Raw genomic sequence first — 17,280 nt, forward strand, 5'->3', positions numbered from 1 at the left:
TAATGAATATAAAAGCATTCTTTCATTTTATTTGTTTAATTTTGCCATTGTCAATGTCTACAGTACTTTGTATCCAGAAATTTAAAATTCTCAGCAACTTATAGTTAAAGCAATAGGTTTTTGCCAATCTATTAAAAAGTGGATCTCTGATGACGGCTTCCGCATGTTGGTGATCTCATTCAGACCATACACTTGATTGATAAAGAAAAAATAATACCCCAGCTCTTTATTCCTGTTATAACTGTTTCCCTGAGTCTGCAGGCTACTGACACTAGCCGAGCAGGTGCCATTCTTTGATTACCCTGGACCTAGAGCTGAGATTCCTGTTTTCCTAGGACAACATCTGCCTCAGGTCCCAACTCCAGTACCTCCTGCCTTATATGCGTGATGGAGGGCCTGGCACATGAACCGCAGACACCGAGTATTGAAATGAAGTGAAGAAAGGTAATGTTAAAGAAGTCGACAACTTACACAAACACAAGAATCCATCAATAAGTACGTGGCATTGAACTTAATCTCTGCTCCACTTGCCAGAAACACTGTTTTACATTTAGGTTTAGGATTTCCTAATTCTTTCATCACCTATTTCTTTGATTTCTTCCTATGTTTTTCTTTCTTTTTATTTCTCTCTTCTTACCATCTCCTATCTCTTGTTTTTTTATCCTTTAACAATGTAAAAACATCTAACTTTTATTGGACGCTCATGTTTATAATTTTATGTCATTCCCATTTCACCTCTGAAATATGGGAATTTCCCATCTTTGATGATGAGAAGTTGCTCAAAATTTGAAGCAGCTTACTCAAGATCACACAGCTCACAAGTGGCAGTCATTCAAATACTGAATCAAAATCCTATTTTACTAATATGTAAGAACACAAAAGTCGTTTCTTTCCTGAGGTTAGGCTGGCTGGCTGGTGGTCTCTGCCAGCGTGTGCTGTGGAGCTTCTACATGTCTCCAGGCAATTCTTTCTTTATTGTTCTGTTTATTAGAATAACTGCTTGGTCCCAAAGACTAAAAAATTCCCTCTGGCTCATTAGGCGCAAGAAGTTTAAAAAGAGATTATACATGTTTTATCATCGTTGGCAAAAATATAGCAATACAAACATGCTCCCATAGAAATACCAAAGATCTCCAGTAACATAATTATAAGAAAGATTGCACTGTCTTTACCTCTTTATCATCTTTTTCATATCAGATATTCCTTGGATGGAATTCTGCAGGCCAATTGGCAGACAGCTTGACCTTTAAGTTCATCTCTAAGACTCTGGGATGGAAAGGTGATTCTGTAACTAATTAATTTAATAAATATTTATTACAGGACAGGCAATTCCAATTTCTCCATGCAATGCCACTAACACTTTCTGGAAGAAGATTCAATTTTGCCAAGTAATATAGAAATAAAAATGTAAAAACGCTGACCCTCAACACCCCCAACTACTTTATTGGTTTTGTAAGCCTCTAAATCTCTGTATTATTAATATTTTGCTCAAAATGCCTAGAGTCACTTGCATTTTCCTGATCAAAGTCTGCCTGACTGAATACACGGTGCCACACATGGCGAGTTGCCTAAGAAAATACATCTCTATGCGTCTATGGCTTAGTGGGTGGAAAAAAAAAAAAGGATGTTGCAGGCTCAAAAGATGTTGAACATATTACATTGTGCCAGACAAACTTGTCCTAGGGGAAGACATGGCAAAACAGAATATTAGTGACGAGTGCTAATAGTATTGATTGTGCCAAGGTACATAAGAGAGACATTAATTTAGGAAAGTATCACCTGGTTTGCAAGCATCAATGAAGGAGAATATTCCAGAAATTTGAAACCTTTAATTGGAAGAACAATCAATGGTTTGTAGATTTAAAATAGAAGAAAATAAAGTTGAGAAAGACTTTGAACAACGAAGACCAATTAGAATTCAATATTGAAAAAAGCCCCTCAAATTAAGGGAGTAACCTTCTTACTCCATCCTGACAGTTGAAAGTTAGCATCAAACTAAGAGGGAGAAAGCGTGGTGCTGAGGGCAGGGTGATGATGCAGGTGAAGAAGAGGACAAGTAAAAGTAAGTTTAAAAACAATGCTTAGGAAAAGAGTTTAGATGAAGTTCCTGGGAAATGCAACCAAGTAGAAGCCGACTAAGTTATTGAATAAAAATGTGTTCCTGAAAATAAAGTTCATAACTAGTTGAGACGAAAAGAAACCTTTAGACCTCTCTTTTCCCCTCCCCCAAGACAGCCCATACCCACTCCGAATGTGTCCAAAGAGGCACTGGAGCAGGGAGCAGACAGAGCCAGGGGCAGCAGAGCAGGAGGGCGGACACAGTGCTCACCCCACTTAGAGGTGAGAAGCAGGGCCTGGTCAAGCAGTTTTCCCTCTTCCAGGACAGACACTCTGCACAATGTCCATCAAGCATGAGGCTGTAACTACTGTTGATTGGTGCTTGTTGTGGATCTTTTTAGTCTTCTCTCTTTTGAAACAGATGTATTATTGTGGTCACTTCTGGACTTCAACCTTGTATTTTGTGGTATGTGTGTTGGTATGTGAGAGCAGATCATTTCTATTTTTATTTCATAAATGGCTGGATGCAGAGTGGTCACATTCAGATCTGATGGCAAGTACTATATTTAGAATCCCCGTTCTTTACTCTAGACATAGTGGCTGAATGGAATTTGGGGTGTTCTTCCTTGGAGAAGAGCTGAAGGTGCTCTGTGATTAAAAGAAAACAAATTTTTGTGGCCCTTATGTTTCCTACCTTCTGGTTTTCACACTCTTGAGCAATCTCCTTCACTGAAGTGTGAGAAGGATCTATAATCTGCTTCTAACCAATAGACCAACAGCGATTATCCATCATTAAAGTGAGAGTGATGAAATGCCACTCCTATTATTACATTATGTTATATGGCAATGATAATGAGATGTTGCTCCATGATTACATTATATTGTATAATAATGTGTTGTTAGCAGACACATTCTAGTGTCTCTCTCTTTCTCTCCATTGCTAGCTTTGAAGAACAAGGCTGCTATAAATCCTAAAGCGACTGGAAATAAAATTCCACTCTGTCCTGAGAAAACTAGAAAGTAGACCATTCCCCAGTTGAGCTTCCAGATGAGACTTCAGCCCTGATCATCACCGTGAGTGCAGCCTGTGAGAATCTGGACGAAGAACCCACTGGGACTATGCATGAACTCCTGACCTACAGAAAATTTGAGATAGAGGTTTTCCCACTCTAAGTTGGTTGTAATTTTTTAGGTAGTCATAGAAACCTAACACAGATGTGATTGTATATTTGATGTCCAGAAAGATAGACAGTGAAAGAGATAGTTTGCAGACCATTAAAACAGTGTTTGCTTTTTCATGATTTAGAATTATTATTAGAAAAAGGTTTCATCCAGAACTAATTCCCCGTCTTCTCTTATCAGGTGGGGCCATGTGACCACTTCCGGCTAATGCAGTATTACCATGAATGATGTGTGCCACCTCTGGGTGGAGGTTTTGTTCTGTGTCCTACATACCTTACACATGGTCTCTTTCTGTTGGATCATTTGTACTAAAGATGGTGGGATTATAAGAAGAAAGGAGCCTGGATCTTTGAAAACTGCATGAGAATTTTCCCTCAGTTATTTTGGTACTGACCTGTCCATGTGGACCATAAAGTAAGAGAAAAATAAACATACTTTCTTAACCCACTGACACTTGGGTTAAACTTATTTCATCAAATTAGTTAGCTTATTCTGACTAACACAGTAAAAGCAGATTATTTTTACTGTTGTGATTCTTTGTAAACACATTTTCTGGAATTAATTTTATGATGTTCAAATGACAAAGTTATTACATTACATAGACTAGTCCATTTCATCTCTGAATGTAAATAAAGCAAAACAAACAAACAAACAAAAAACTACGGCTTACTTCTAAGTATAAATACCTCAGTGGAATGAATGAATAAATCAAGTAACATCATGCTATGCTCATTTTCCAGACCTGCATATGCCTTGTCCAAGGTGAAAGTAATATATACATTAGCTAATCATATCATGCAATTGAGAATGTGTAAGGATCATGGGCTTTGGCAACTATCAGACTTAAACTTAAAGCATGGATCCAAAAATACTATTTATTTATCGTGGTTATTGAATACAAGGTCATCTGACTTTGGCAAAGTTATTTCACCTGTTTCTCATTTTTGTCATCTTGTAAATGTACATAATATTTACAATAGAGGACTGTTGTGGGAAGTTAATGACAAGGAAAATATCGAGAAACATACTTGGTTCTTTTCACTTCGTGGGTGGTCAATAGCTGCTAGATCTCCTCCTTTCCCCCCTTTGTCTTTATGTATCATAAAGTGTCACACAGACAATGAGTGGCATCAATTAGGTTTGACTTCTTTAGGACATTACTAATGGTATCATATATCAAAATATGAGGCCTTTGAGATTTGCAACTATTTGGTGACTCTGTCCCTACTTTATTTTTTACAACATGACTTTAGAGCTTTCTAACAGAACAAAGCTTGTGTTTACGTTGAAATCCATGCAGTGCTTCGATTATAAAAGCACACTGGCTTGGGGAGTGATCGCGTCTTTATGAAATACCCCAAAGCCCTTTGTGCTCCTGCGTTTGTAACTAGAAAGTGGAATTCTGTAAACCTTTAGTAGCAGCTACCTGTGCATACGTGTGTGTGCGCACTTACACATAATGCAATAGCTGAAGAAGAAAACTAAAGATAAGTTTGCAGTGTGGTAACTTTGGAATTTAATGAACAAAGATGTACCTCTCGCTCTTTCCCCAGAGCACACTGTGCTCACTCAACCTTTATTCCTATTGCATTGCTATCTCTTCATGTCCCTCTTCCTATTTCATTTCATCTTACCCATTTTTCAAAACCCAGCTCAAGTTTCTCCTCTTCTGCAAGACACAGCTTAGGATCTTTATCCTTATTGCCTGCTTTTGGTCCTACAACTGGCTCACACATGTGGGATTTGAATTCCGAGGGTCCATTTGATAGCAGAAAATGTCTAACCCCTCAGGGGACATTGGTATGGAGAGAGATAAACCAAACTGAACACTGAAGAAAGGTGAATTAAAACATGATGGAAAGAGTCCTCACACAGCAATCCTGAAGGGGTCATGGCATGAGTTTGAAATTGGAGTCACAAGAGATTAGACTGATAAAAGGGGGAAGAGTGCATAAAATCTTTTTGGAAGGCTTGAAGGTGAAAAATTCCTGAGTGGGCAGATTGCCCTAGACTGTCTTACAAAGACTGTCTTCTCTTTGTATTTAAATGACTTGACTTTCAATTCATGGATTAATTAGGATGTCAGACAACACAGCCTGAAGAATTATGCCTTGGAAGCTAAAGAACAATGTTCTAGGCCTGGCTTCACAGTGTATTAGCTGTGTTATCTCCCACATTCTGCTGAACTGCTTCTGAGTTGCAGACTAATAATAATACAGACCAAGTAAGGCCCATCTCACAAAAGGATGGAAACTTGGTAAGATCATGCAAACAATTAGAAAATGTTTCAAAACTTAAATGTATTGAAATTATACTAGAGACTATTATTGTTTTGGCTATAAAATTGAGTACTAATTCAAAGTTGTGTCTCTGGCCAGTGTGGCTCAGTGGTTGAGTGTCGACCCGTGCACCAAGAGGTCGCCGGTTAGACTCCCAGTCAAGGCACATGCCTAAGTCGTGGCCCCGATCCCCAGTGGGGGGCGTGCAGGAGACTGTCAATTGATGTCGTTTCTCATCAGTGTTTCTATCTCTCTCTCCCTCTCCCTTTCTCTCTCTCTAAAATCAATTAAAAAAAAAGAAAGTTAAAAAAAGTTTTCTTATTTATTAACTCTACCATAGATATAAAATGCTAGTTTTTCAACCTATAATAAAAACTTTTTGATAAGGGAAATTCATATGTCATGTTATAAGTCATGCTTCAAAGTATAGGTCCAGGGATATGTTAGCTATGTCATGCCTATTTGGTGTACAATAAATGATTATTTATTTTCCTCTGTACATTTTTTTTTAACTTCTCATTTTCTTATATATCTCATAGGAAGCAGAAACCTTCACAAGCAATCATGTCTCTGAATGATGCCAAGTTGAAAAAGTAAAAGATATCATTTATTACTGCAAGAAATACCTGAATTCAAACCTGGTCTTATCAGTCACAAAAGTGCTGACTCAGTTGCCTAGCTCCTCCACAGCTCAGTTTCTTCGTTTGTAGAACGGGGGCAAGAATTGTTTTCCCAGAGGGTTTTCAAAAATACAAACGACTAAAGGTAAATAAGTAACGCAGTGCATTTCCTAGCACATAATAGGGGATCAATACATGTTGCTTCTCTTTCTGTGTGTCATGATTGTGGTTTCCTTGGAGACTGTCATGGGCTGTCTCTGCCTGTGACCACCTCTTATTTAAGGGTTATAGATGTAGATGAGGTGCCTCACAGTGAGTAGCTAGAAGGGAAGGTTTCCTTTTTAATTCAGTCAATATGTTTTATAAGAACAAGAGCTTTGGTTGTCCCTGTAGGATAATCCCCACACCACCAGCCTACCTACAGAGGCAAGGGCTTCCCCAGTTCCACAGCATGAGGAAGGCTGTTTGATGTCAGTTTGAAAAGTTTTAGAGAAGAATATGGAAGGAAATCTAGAAATAAAATAACAGAGGCTGTCTCTTAGGAGCTTGGGAGTGGAACAATGCTGTCTCTCTCTTCACAGGAAACTTCGCCGCTCAAACGCATTCACTTTTTAGAAAGCACGGCCTTAGTTTCAGCCGCAACGCTGAAAACCCAGCCTATTAAATCCGGACAAAAACACTTTTGAAAACATCTTTAGAAAAATGCAATTTTAGCACAAAGAGATGAGAATCAAGAAGGATGAAGAAATCAACGTGGAATTTGGTGCGAGGGAGTCAAGTTTTCAGGGGGCTCGTTCTTTGTGAAACTTGCAGGGAGGGGGGCTGCCCCCATCAGCACCCATTGTTCCGTGGTGCCACTGAGTCAACGTTTCAAGCACCAGAGTCAAGCAATTATGGGGCCAGTGTCTGTAGAAAAGGGGACACAGAATTGACGATAGTTAAGGTATTTGTGGAAGTCCTTCTCCAGTCCTCTCCCTTTTCGAGTCTTTCCCCTTCTTTACGGCCGCTCCCTTCCAGGCCGTGTGTGGTGCTCAGGACTCTGCAAGCCAGGCTGCCCGGACTTCACGGGTCCTGGCTCTCACGCCTGCTCATTGCGAAATGTGGGGCGAGGCTGCTTAATCGCTGTGCGCGTAGATTTGATTATCGACAGAATGCAGTTATTGCTGGTATAATATTATCTAACTTACGAGGGTTAAAGGTCTTACGGGATGGGACATAGTTCAAACAGTACCAAGAATATGGTTAATATTTCACACGAAGTTAGTTATTCTTAGTTAAGGTAACTAACTATTCCCCTATCATTAGTTTGAAACCCAGAGCCCTAGAGCCAAGGAATCTTTCTAAAGAACACATCTGTTTTAGCCCTTTTCTGCCACAACCCCTTCAATGATTTCACTCACTTTCAGAAGAAGGCCCAAACTTCTTAACAGTATGTAGTGCAAAGAATAACGCACACTCCCCCACCCCACCCCGGTAGACACACTGTCACAGTGGAACATGTGAATACATTTCCTTGCATGGAAAAAGGGGCTCGGTGTAGGTGATCACATATACAGACCTGAGATCACAATGGATCATCTGATCTAAACAAGTGTGCCTTTCAAAGAGGTAGAACCTCCCTGTCTATGGTTAGAGAGAGACGCATGATGGAAGAAGGGTGATGGCAGAGATGCCACACTTTGGCTCTAAAGGTGGAGGAAATGAAGCTGGGAGTATGGACAACATATCGACACTGGAAAAGGCAAGGGACAGGTTCTCCCATCAACCTTTCGGAAAGAAATGCGGCCCTGCAGACACTTTGCATTCAGTCCAGCGAAACGCAGGTCAAACTTCCGATCTAAAGAAATGCAAGACAAAAGATTTGTGTTGCTTTAAGCCACTCAGTTTGTGTTCCTTGGTTATGTGATTCATAGGAAACCAATACACTTGGCATGCAGAATCTTCTGGTTTGGCTTTTGCCATCCCCTCGACCTACCTTCAGAGCCTCGAAAAATAATATTAAGTGAAAGATCTAAGTCCAATGGCACATTTTCTTTGAGTCCGAGCAAGGTGCACAGGGCTCTACTGATTGGTATTTTTTCCAAGAAAGAGACAAAATAATTATCATGGGAATGGGTAGATGTTTGATGCAGAAGGAAAGGAGAAAGGGCAAGGAGAGGTGGTGACAGGCAGAATTCTAAGCTGCCCTTCAGTATTCCCACCTTCCGCTCTACATGCCCTGCATAACCCCCAGGTCTATGCACATGATGCAGTATCATTCCTATGGTTATGGCCTGATATATGGCAAAAGGGATATTGCAGATGTAATTAAGCTCTAAAATCAGTTGACCTTAAAATAGGGAGAGTATAGGAGTTGACCTGACTTTATTCCATGATGTTTGAATATTGAGCCAGAGGTCAGAAGAGGAGAGAGTCAGAGATTCAGATCAGGAGAAAGATTTTTAGTATTATTGCTGGCTTTAAAGTTTGAGGAGGCCAAGTGGTAAGAACTACAGGCATCCTGCAGACACTAAGTCCCCAGCTGAAAACCAACAAGGAAATAGAGACCTCAGTCCTACAACCGCAATAACACTTCCAACAAACTGAATGAGGTTATATATGATTCTTCCCCAGAGCCTCCCAAAAGGTATGCCGCTCAGCCAACACCTTGCTCTCTACCTGATGATAACCTGGCAGAGCACACAGCTATGTTACGTCAGACTTCTACATACAGAACTGCAATTTAAGAACAGTTGCTGTTTCAAGCTGTTAAATGTGGAAATTTTGGTTACACATTAATAAAAAACTGACACAGAGGACAAGCTAAAGTTGCAATAGCATTTTCACCTCAAGTAGGGTCATATGCTCAAAGAATACAGTGCAGTTTGTCCCTTGCAGAGGATAGTTTTAACTCAGTCTAACATACGGTTAAGGTCATGGATTTTGAGGTCAGAGAGCAACAGACCAAGTTGTAAGGTTTATTCTTGACTACCTGTGTGTACTTGGAAAAATGATTTCTTCAAGCCCCAGCCTTCTCATGTGGTTGTAATGAAAGTTAAGTAAGATGGTACACATAACAGATTTGCATTAATCCTGGTACAGATTAAGAGCTCAAAGCTCACTACAGTAGTTCTTTTTTCTCTTCTTCTTATCAGTTTTCTTTCTTTCTAATGGGAACTTCCCAGTAAAACTGAAAAAGAGAGAATCTGCCAATTTTCTGGGAGGATGGTCAAGGGTCAGATGCAGAGTCTTGAAATCAAAGCTAGAAAAATGTCACTTTGTCGAGGACACAGTGGGAAAATCAACAACAATTTTGAACATGGAAATGGAAAAGCCCATTATATATTCTGCAATAGCTATGTAATTTCCATGTGCCTCATCTGTAACATGAGGAATATACGAGGACCTACCTCATGAGATCCAATCAAGCAATAAATATAAGTGTGCAGCAAAGTGCCTCGCCTGGTAAAAATTCAGTAAGTAGCCTTTTTACTAATTTATTTACTTACTTATTGTCCAATATTTGTCAAATGCCTACTGGTGCTAGGCACTCAATGTCATAGGAGTTGAGGATACGTTAGAAATACAACAAAATAAAATCTATAAAGCTGACATAGGAGTGTGGCATTTAAATAATAAATATATTTTAAATGTTTGTGTCTGTAGCACATTAGAAGGTGATGAATGTTCTAAAAACAAAACAAAACAAAACAAAACAAAACAAACAAACAAATCAAAAAGTAAATCAGAAGGGCCAGGTGGGAGGAGAAAAGTCAGGCTTCAATTTTCAATGGGTTACCCAGGGAAGCTCAGTGGAAAATGGCAACTTTGGCCGAGGCCAGATGAAGAAAAAGTGTGCAAGCTATGAGATCGTCAAGGGGAATACATTGCAAGGATAGAGAGAGCTAAAACTCGGGCCCCAAAGGAGGCCCCAGTGTCTCTAAGGAAAAGCAGGGAGGTCAGTGTGGCTAGAGCAGATTTAACCAAAGGGCAAGGGATGGTCATAAAGGAGATGAAGCCAGCAAACTGAGGAGGGGCCAGATTGCATAGGACCTTGTGGCCGTTGTTCAAATGTGGGCTCTTACTCTGCTGACATAGGAGCTACTTCCTGTTGTCGAGCAGAGGAAGGACTATATATAATGTTTTTAGTGATTTTTTAGGGAGAGAGAGATAGAAACATCTATGTGAGAGAGAAACATCGCTCAGCTGCCTTCTGCATGTCCCCTACTGGGGATCAAGCCTGCAACTCGGGCATGTGCCCTGACTGGGAATTGAACCAGGACCTCGCAGTGCATAGGATGATGCTCAATACACTGAGCCACACCGGCCAGGCAGGACAGAAATTTTAAATATACTACCAGCATAGTATATAATTAAAATTTCTAGCAGTGGTATTACACAAAATATTTATTCTGAGAATCTAAATCTCTTTTCTCCATCGAAGTAAAGTTGTCTTTTTTCTCTCTCTTGAAATAATACAGATAATAGCCCCTTCTTCTTCAAAGCTCTTGGTAAATCATCTGAAATGCAGCCAGCATTCAAAGCTGGGTGAAAATGCTAGTTGCCTCATCTTCTGTTAATATTTACTTTGTTCTAAATGGACTACGGGGTAGATGAAGAATTGAGATGATTTAGGAAAGAAATGCATAGTTTTTGAAAGGACTTTGTTCTAAATGTGACTACTGGATAGATGAAGCGTTGCGATGATTTGGGAAAGAAATGTGTAGTTTTTGAAAAGACTTGAGTGATGAAATACTGAGCAGGGCTGGAATGGCAATATCACTTCTCAGGTCTCGTTGCATTCTCTGAGGCAGCGCCCGGGAGCAGTCATCTGCCTTTGGGTGTTTAGGAAGCAGAGTCTCAAATTCAGAACCATCCAGACATCTCTGCCTCTAGAGAGTGCCCTCTAATTGTGAGGCGCAGAGGGAAAGAACCTTGCTGAGTCACCCTCCCCATCTGCTGGCAATGCCAGAAAGGACATACTTCTTGCTCCTGTTGTTTAATGTAGGCATGTGATCATTTACCATTCACTGGATATCCTGTAACTGTCAGGCACAATGCTAGGCGTGGTGGTAACGTGCCTTGAGTCCTGGTGCAGCTTCTTAGTAGCATGTGCTCTATAAAAAGTTGTAATCCAGCCTGGCCCCAGTCTTCTTATCTGTAAAGGAAGTCAACAGACACAATTTCTGGGATAGGGCAGAAAAAAACCTTCAACAGAACCCCCTACCTCAATTCTGCAATACATTGATAGACGTTCTGGTGAAATGTTTTAAATGTTTACAAACGTTAAAATTTTGAAATAAAAATTTATTTTAAATACAAAATAATATAGATGTAAACGTATGTATATACAAGTTGAAAAGAAGGAAATACACTGTACATGTGCGGGAAATGCAGTGAGAACTCAAAGTCAATATAATAGTGACCCTCTGACACGGTGAACACCGTGGAGGCAGCAGTTCCAGTAAAAAGCCATGGGGATCGGGGTCCTAAAACCTGTATAGGAATAAAAGACAAAGCTCTGGTCTATGAAATATGAGAAACTGGAACCTAAATCATAAATGTCAAAGTATCACCCTCTCCCAACTGACAAATCTGAGGGAGGTGGGGGTGGGGGGTAGGGATGGGGAGATGAGATAAACCAAATAACTTATATGCATGTATGTGTAACCAGTGGACATAGACAGCGATGCTGGGATGGGGGGGGGGGATCGGGAGGAAGGTGTCTGGGACGAAAAAGGAGAAACATCTGTAACAAAAATAAATGAATAAAAATTGGGGGAAAATAGTATCAGCCCCCCCAATTATGGATATTGAAAAAAATGCTTCTACCACATTATGTATGGATGGAGTGAAGACTCTTGCCTAAGTTCAGAATCTTGGAATAATAGAATTTAGAGATCAGTCACTCATGAGAAATCTGAATCCCAAACCTATGCTACTCAGGTCATGGGATTTGAATTACTGGCCATACTTAGTACCAGGAACCCAAACTAAGAAAATAACATGAAGATAGCAAAGGACCTTTGACATCGATAGGAACCGTCCAGGGCCAGCACAGAACTGCTCTGTAGATTCATTTATGAGACTCTCATGGAACATAAAATAAGCTCATTGGACACAAAGTCACAGTCAAGAAGGACAAGGAAAAGAACAGCTACAGAGAGGGAGAGTCAGCACATACCACGCATAGACTCAGGCTCCGAGAATTCAAGATAACCAGTAAATAGGAATGTTTCAATAAGGGGGAAACACAAACACTTCAAATAAAATATAGAAGTAAAGTAACCAAAAGGTGCAGAAAATATTTAAATTATAACATCTTTTTTCCCCTCAATTTTATGAAAATGTGCTTTAAGTAAGGATAAAATAGACAATACAAGGAAGATAATTTTTTCTTCAAAATATTTGGGAAATGTTGCTAGATGCATTATGATAGAAGTAATAGGTAAGTTTCCAAAGACATATTCCCACTTCCCTACAGCACTATAATCGGACAGTTTCATAGGGAAATTCTGTGAATTCTTACAGAAGAGAATATTTCAAAAATATTTATTCTACAACATAAACAGAAGCTTCAAAATAACTTAGGAAGTCAGTAAAGAAGTCATGCAACATGTAGCAAAGATTGTCTTGATTGACTTAACATTAGAATTGAAATTAGCAATGCAAATAACAATTTAAAGATAACAAAAACTTTTTAAAGTCCATAACTTTCAAGTGAAAGAAAAAAAACTTGTTTAAGAATAAAGAAAGACAAGTTTCATATGATCTCACTTATTTGTAGAATATAATGAACATAACAGTCTGAGGAATGGGGTAGCCCCATAGACATGGACGTGGGGTACAGACTTACTATCCCCAGAAGAAGAGGAGAGGGGAAGATAAACCACAGAACTTATATGCATGTGTGCATGAAAAACAGACATGGACAACAAAGCTGGGGACAGGGCAGGGAGGGAGGAGGAGGGGGGAATCAGTGGGGGGAAAAGGAGAAACATCTGTAACAAAAATAAATTAATTTAAATTAAAAAAAAAGAATACCTACTAAAAAAAAGGTTGTGACATTCAATTTACAAATAGAAAAATCCAGCTTTATGCTGTTAACAAGAAATTTCTATATGTTAGTGAAACAGGTTTATAATAAATAGAGGAAAAATAATGTTAGACGAATATTAAGTTAAAGCAAGTTAGTATAATAATATTAATTATGACAAGAAATGCTATAAGACAAACATCACCATTACTCTATTATTAGCAATAGTATTCTTATTTTATAATTAAAATTGTGTAACTATCATTAGAGAGAAAAATAATTACAGACAAAAATGGAAAAAATATAGTGATTTATAAAAATATATCTGCTTCAGAACCTAAGCAACCACTTAAAAATGACAATATAGAATATTTTAAAGGAGTAGTTAACAATAGTGAACTAATGGACTTATATAAAATACTATATCAATCTTTTCAGTCACAAAATATTCTTTAAAAATACTACTTTATAACATGTATTCTACATCCTATAAATATAATGCAATAAAGTTAGTATTCCAAAAATTACTTTCAAAAACAATATATTATAGCCCTGGCTAGTTTTGCTCAGCAGTTAGAATGTCAGCCCTTGGACCAAAGGGTCGTGGGTTCGATTCCCGGTCAAGGGCATATACCGGGGTTTCAGATTCCATCCCCAGTCCTGGTTAGGGTCGTGACGCAGGCAACCAATTGATGTGTTTCTCTCACATCAGTGTTTCTTTCTGCCTCTCTCCCTTCCTTCTACCATATCTAAAGATCAATGGAAAATATCCTCGGGTAAGGATTAAAAAAACAAAAACAATATATTTTAATGATAATAGAAACAAAATATTTAAAAATAACTTTGAGAAAAAGAATAACAAAAATTGCGAAGTATTTTGGAATAAATGGCAAAGGAAACACCACATACAGAAACCTGTAGATTGCAATAAAACTGATGCTTGTTGAGGGGGTGGGGTGGGATTGATAGTCATAAAAGTTTATACAAGAAAATAGAAAAAGGTTAAAATTATATATAGAAGAAGAAAAAAAGTGTAAACTCAAAACTATAAAAGGAAATAATAAAGATAACAGTGAAATAAAATGGAAGAGTAAACAAAGACACCATAAAAAAGACCAGTGGAGGACCAAGAAGAGATAGTGCTCAATAAATAGTAGGGTTTGCCTACTCCATTACATGCCTCTGCCTTTGGTTCTGTCAGACTGATCGAACTAGCTTTCTGTCTTATCTTATCAAGACATATTGAGGTCTCAGCTGGGTATTGTCTAAGAAAGTGCAAAAGGACAAGACGTGTCATTTTCAAGCACCTACCTGAGGGGAAATAATAGGAAAGAGTAAACTCGGCTTCAGATGCCTGGCACCCTTATCTCATTTCATCTTCCCATCACCTTGTATCCTTTACTGTGCCCACAACAATGCTGTGTACCAAAAGGCCACAATGCTCTCGGGAACATAGAACCCATTTTTATGTAGCTTCCAAGTCTGCAGGTCTTCTGGGGGTTGTTCTCTTTAGCTGGGTTCATCTGAGATGCCTCTGACCACTCATCTCTCGTGCTCTTCTTGGGATCAGCAGCAATCCTGGGCACACTCTTGTCATGGTGAGGGCAATCATGCCATGAAGAAAGCCCACTAAAATAGTGCTTCCACACTTCTGCTGAGGATGTCAGCTAACGTGCCAATAGCCAAAGCAAGTCTTCATTTTGAATCCACAATTCAGGGTGGGAACATTTAATCTGTCTCTTGAAGGGAAGGAATGACAAAGTCCCATGAAGAAGTGAGTAGGTGCAGGTAGACAAATCGGGGACATTAAGGCCATCTTCCACAACCCCATATGATAGGTACTGTTGACTTCAATCCCAGTCAAGTCCTGAGAGGAACAGAAAAGAAAGAAAACCTAGACAGAGAGCTACAACACTGGACAGGACAGCTATAAATTTCATTTTCAGAGCATAATAGGAGAAAAGAGCCTTCCATTAAAATTAATTGCAGAATCTTTCATATGTTCTAAATCTTAGTATAAGAAGGAATTTACTACTTATATGCAAGGGATCATGTTAGACACCAGGGACACATCAGTGAGTAAAAGTTAACACGAATTCTGCTCTCAGGTACGTACGTCTCCAGGAGACAGAGCAAAATCACACCGAGTGATGGGTGATCAGGAAATGTGATGAATGGCATGAAGGAAAGGTGCTTGGTGCCAAGGAACTGCATAGAAGAGGCAAGCTGACTTGGGTATCTGAAGTGTTCCTGAGGAGAGGGTGATCGAACTGAAGAATGCGTCGTTATGAACACGACTTGGACAGGACAGAAAAGCATTGCAGGCAGAGGGAAAGCATGTACCAAGACTCTGGAGTGTGGGACACCAGCGTGAAGAGTATAGAAAAGATGAGGCTGAAGAGGGGACCAGAGCCAGACCACGCTAGACCTTAGAGAATGGATGGAGAATTGGGGTCTGTATCCTAAGAACCACAAGAAGCCATCGGAAGCTTTGCTAGGAAAATCACATAATCAGATGTTCGTGTTGGACATAGTCCTGCTATCCTGTGTGAAAGCAGGGCAATGGTGTGGGAGTGAAAATGAGGGGCACAGTGAGGAGTCCCTTTCTGTGCACCTGCTCAGAGGGGACGGCAGCTTCGGGAGGACGATCCTGCGCGTTGGACGATGGAAAGGCTAGAGTGTTGAATGCAAACTGGGGAAATGGTGTCATAACTGGGGGGGAAACGGTTATTTTCATTGTTAAAGAAAAAGGATGGATGAAGAGTGTCCTCTGACTGACCAGGTGCCCCTGGAGGTCCTTGGTTAAGCGTGAGTTGTTTCCAGGGAGTGAAGATAGACTGGAGTAGACTGAGGAACGAGCGGAAGAAGAGGAGGTGGATGCAGAGCCCAGTTCTCTGTTGAGTGGGTGGGAGAGAGCGGGAATTGGAGGCAGATGTGGCTGCGGGGATTTTTAAAACCTTGTTCATGATTGGAAAGACTTCAGAAAGATTAAATGTGGGTAACAGGGATCCAGAGGAGAAGGAGAGTGTTTAAATATTTAGGAAAGAGAGGTCGCCAAAAATTTAATATTTGAGGATGTGTTTAAGCAAAAGATAAAATATAAAGGCCATAAAACAAAGTTAGGCCACATTCTAATAGATCAAATTGTCACACAAGAATATCATAAGCCATGAAGAAGAAAAATACTAACCTGTCCAGCACAGAAGCCATTTTCTTAGCCACACTTGCAAGTAATATCAATACTTACTTAACGAAAATGAAGGAACAAATGTGAACTCGCTATAGAATTTATACACATGTATGCTTGTATGTTCGTATTTAGAGTAAGAAATAGTGTTCTCATTACAAAGTGTGAACTTAGTAATTTCTACCAATAACAATGTCATGGTTAAATAATACTTTAGGCTTATTATAAATAGCTACTTTGGCCTGGCCAGTGTGGCTCAGTGGTTGAGCGTCAACCCATGTACCAAGAGATCACCGGTTCCATTCCCATTCAGGGCACATGCCCGAGTTGTGGGCCCAATCCCCAGTGGGGGTGTGTGCAGAGGTGGCCAATTGATGTTCTCTCTCATTGATGTTTCTATCTCTCTCTCCCTCTCCCTTCCTCTCTCTCTAAAAATCAATAAATAAAATATTTTAAAAAATAGCTACTTTGGGTGGATTGTGTCTGGTGATTAGAGAAAAAGTTCAGATGGAGGGCACAGGTAAGACCAGGGAGAGTTCCCTTGGAGTCTTCTGAAATAACAAAATACATTTCAATTTGAGAATGCTACTCATCTCAGATGAGTGACAGATAAAAAATCTTCAGTGAGAATATTACACCAACTAAATCCCCAATGGAGAGAAATCTTGTATATTTGATTTTAATCTTAATGTCATGATTTTATAATGTAGCTCATACAGGGACATCTTTGTGCCTTCAATTTAGCCTGACTCCTTAACCTGATCTTTGCAAACCTCCCCTGACAGTCTTTTATTCTCCCTCAACTTGACAATGAGTCAGTCTCAGATGTCAGTACATTCAGCATGTATTGACTTTTAAAATTTTCATTTTGGCATTCTAATGATCTCTCTATAGATTTACACTGAAATCATCTTTCCACGTTCCTGGAACTTTAGAGTA

Source organism: Molossus molossus, unplaced genomic scaffold (assembly GCF_014108415.1).
Source record: "Molossus molossus isolate mMolMol1 unplaced genomic scaffold, mMolMol1.p scaffold_m16_p_1, whole genome shotgun sequence".
NCBI lineage: Eukaryota > Metazoa > Chordata > Mammalia > Chiroptera > Molossidae > Molossus > Molossus molossus.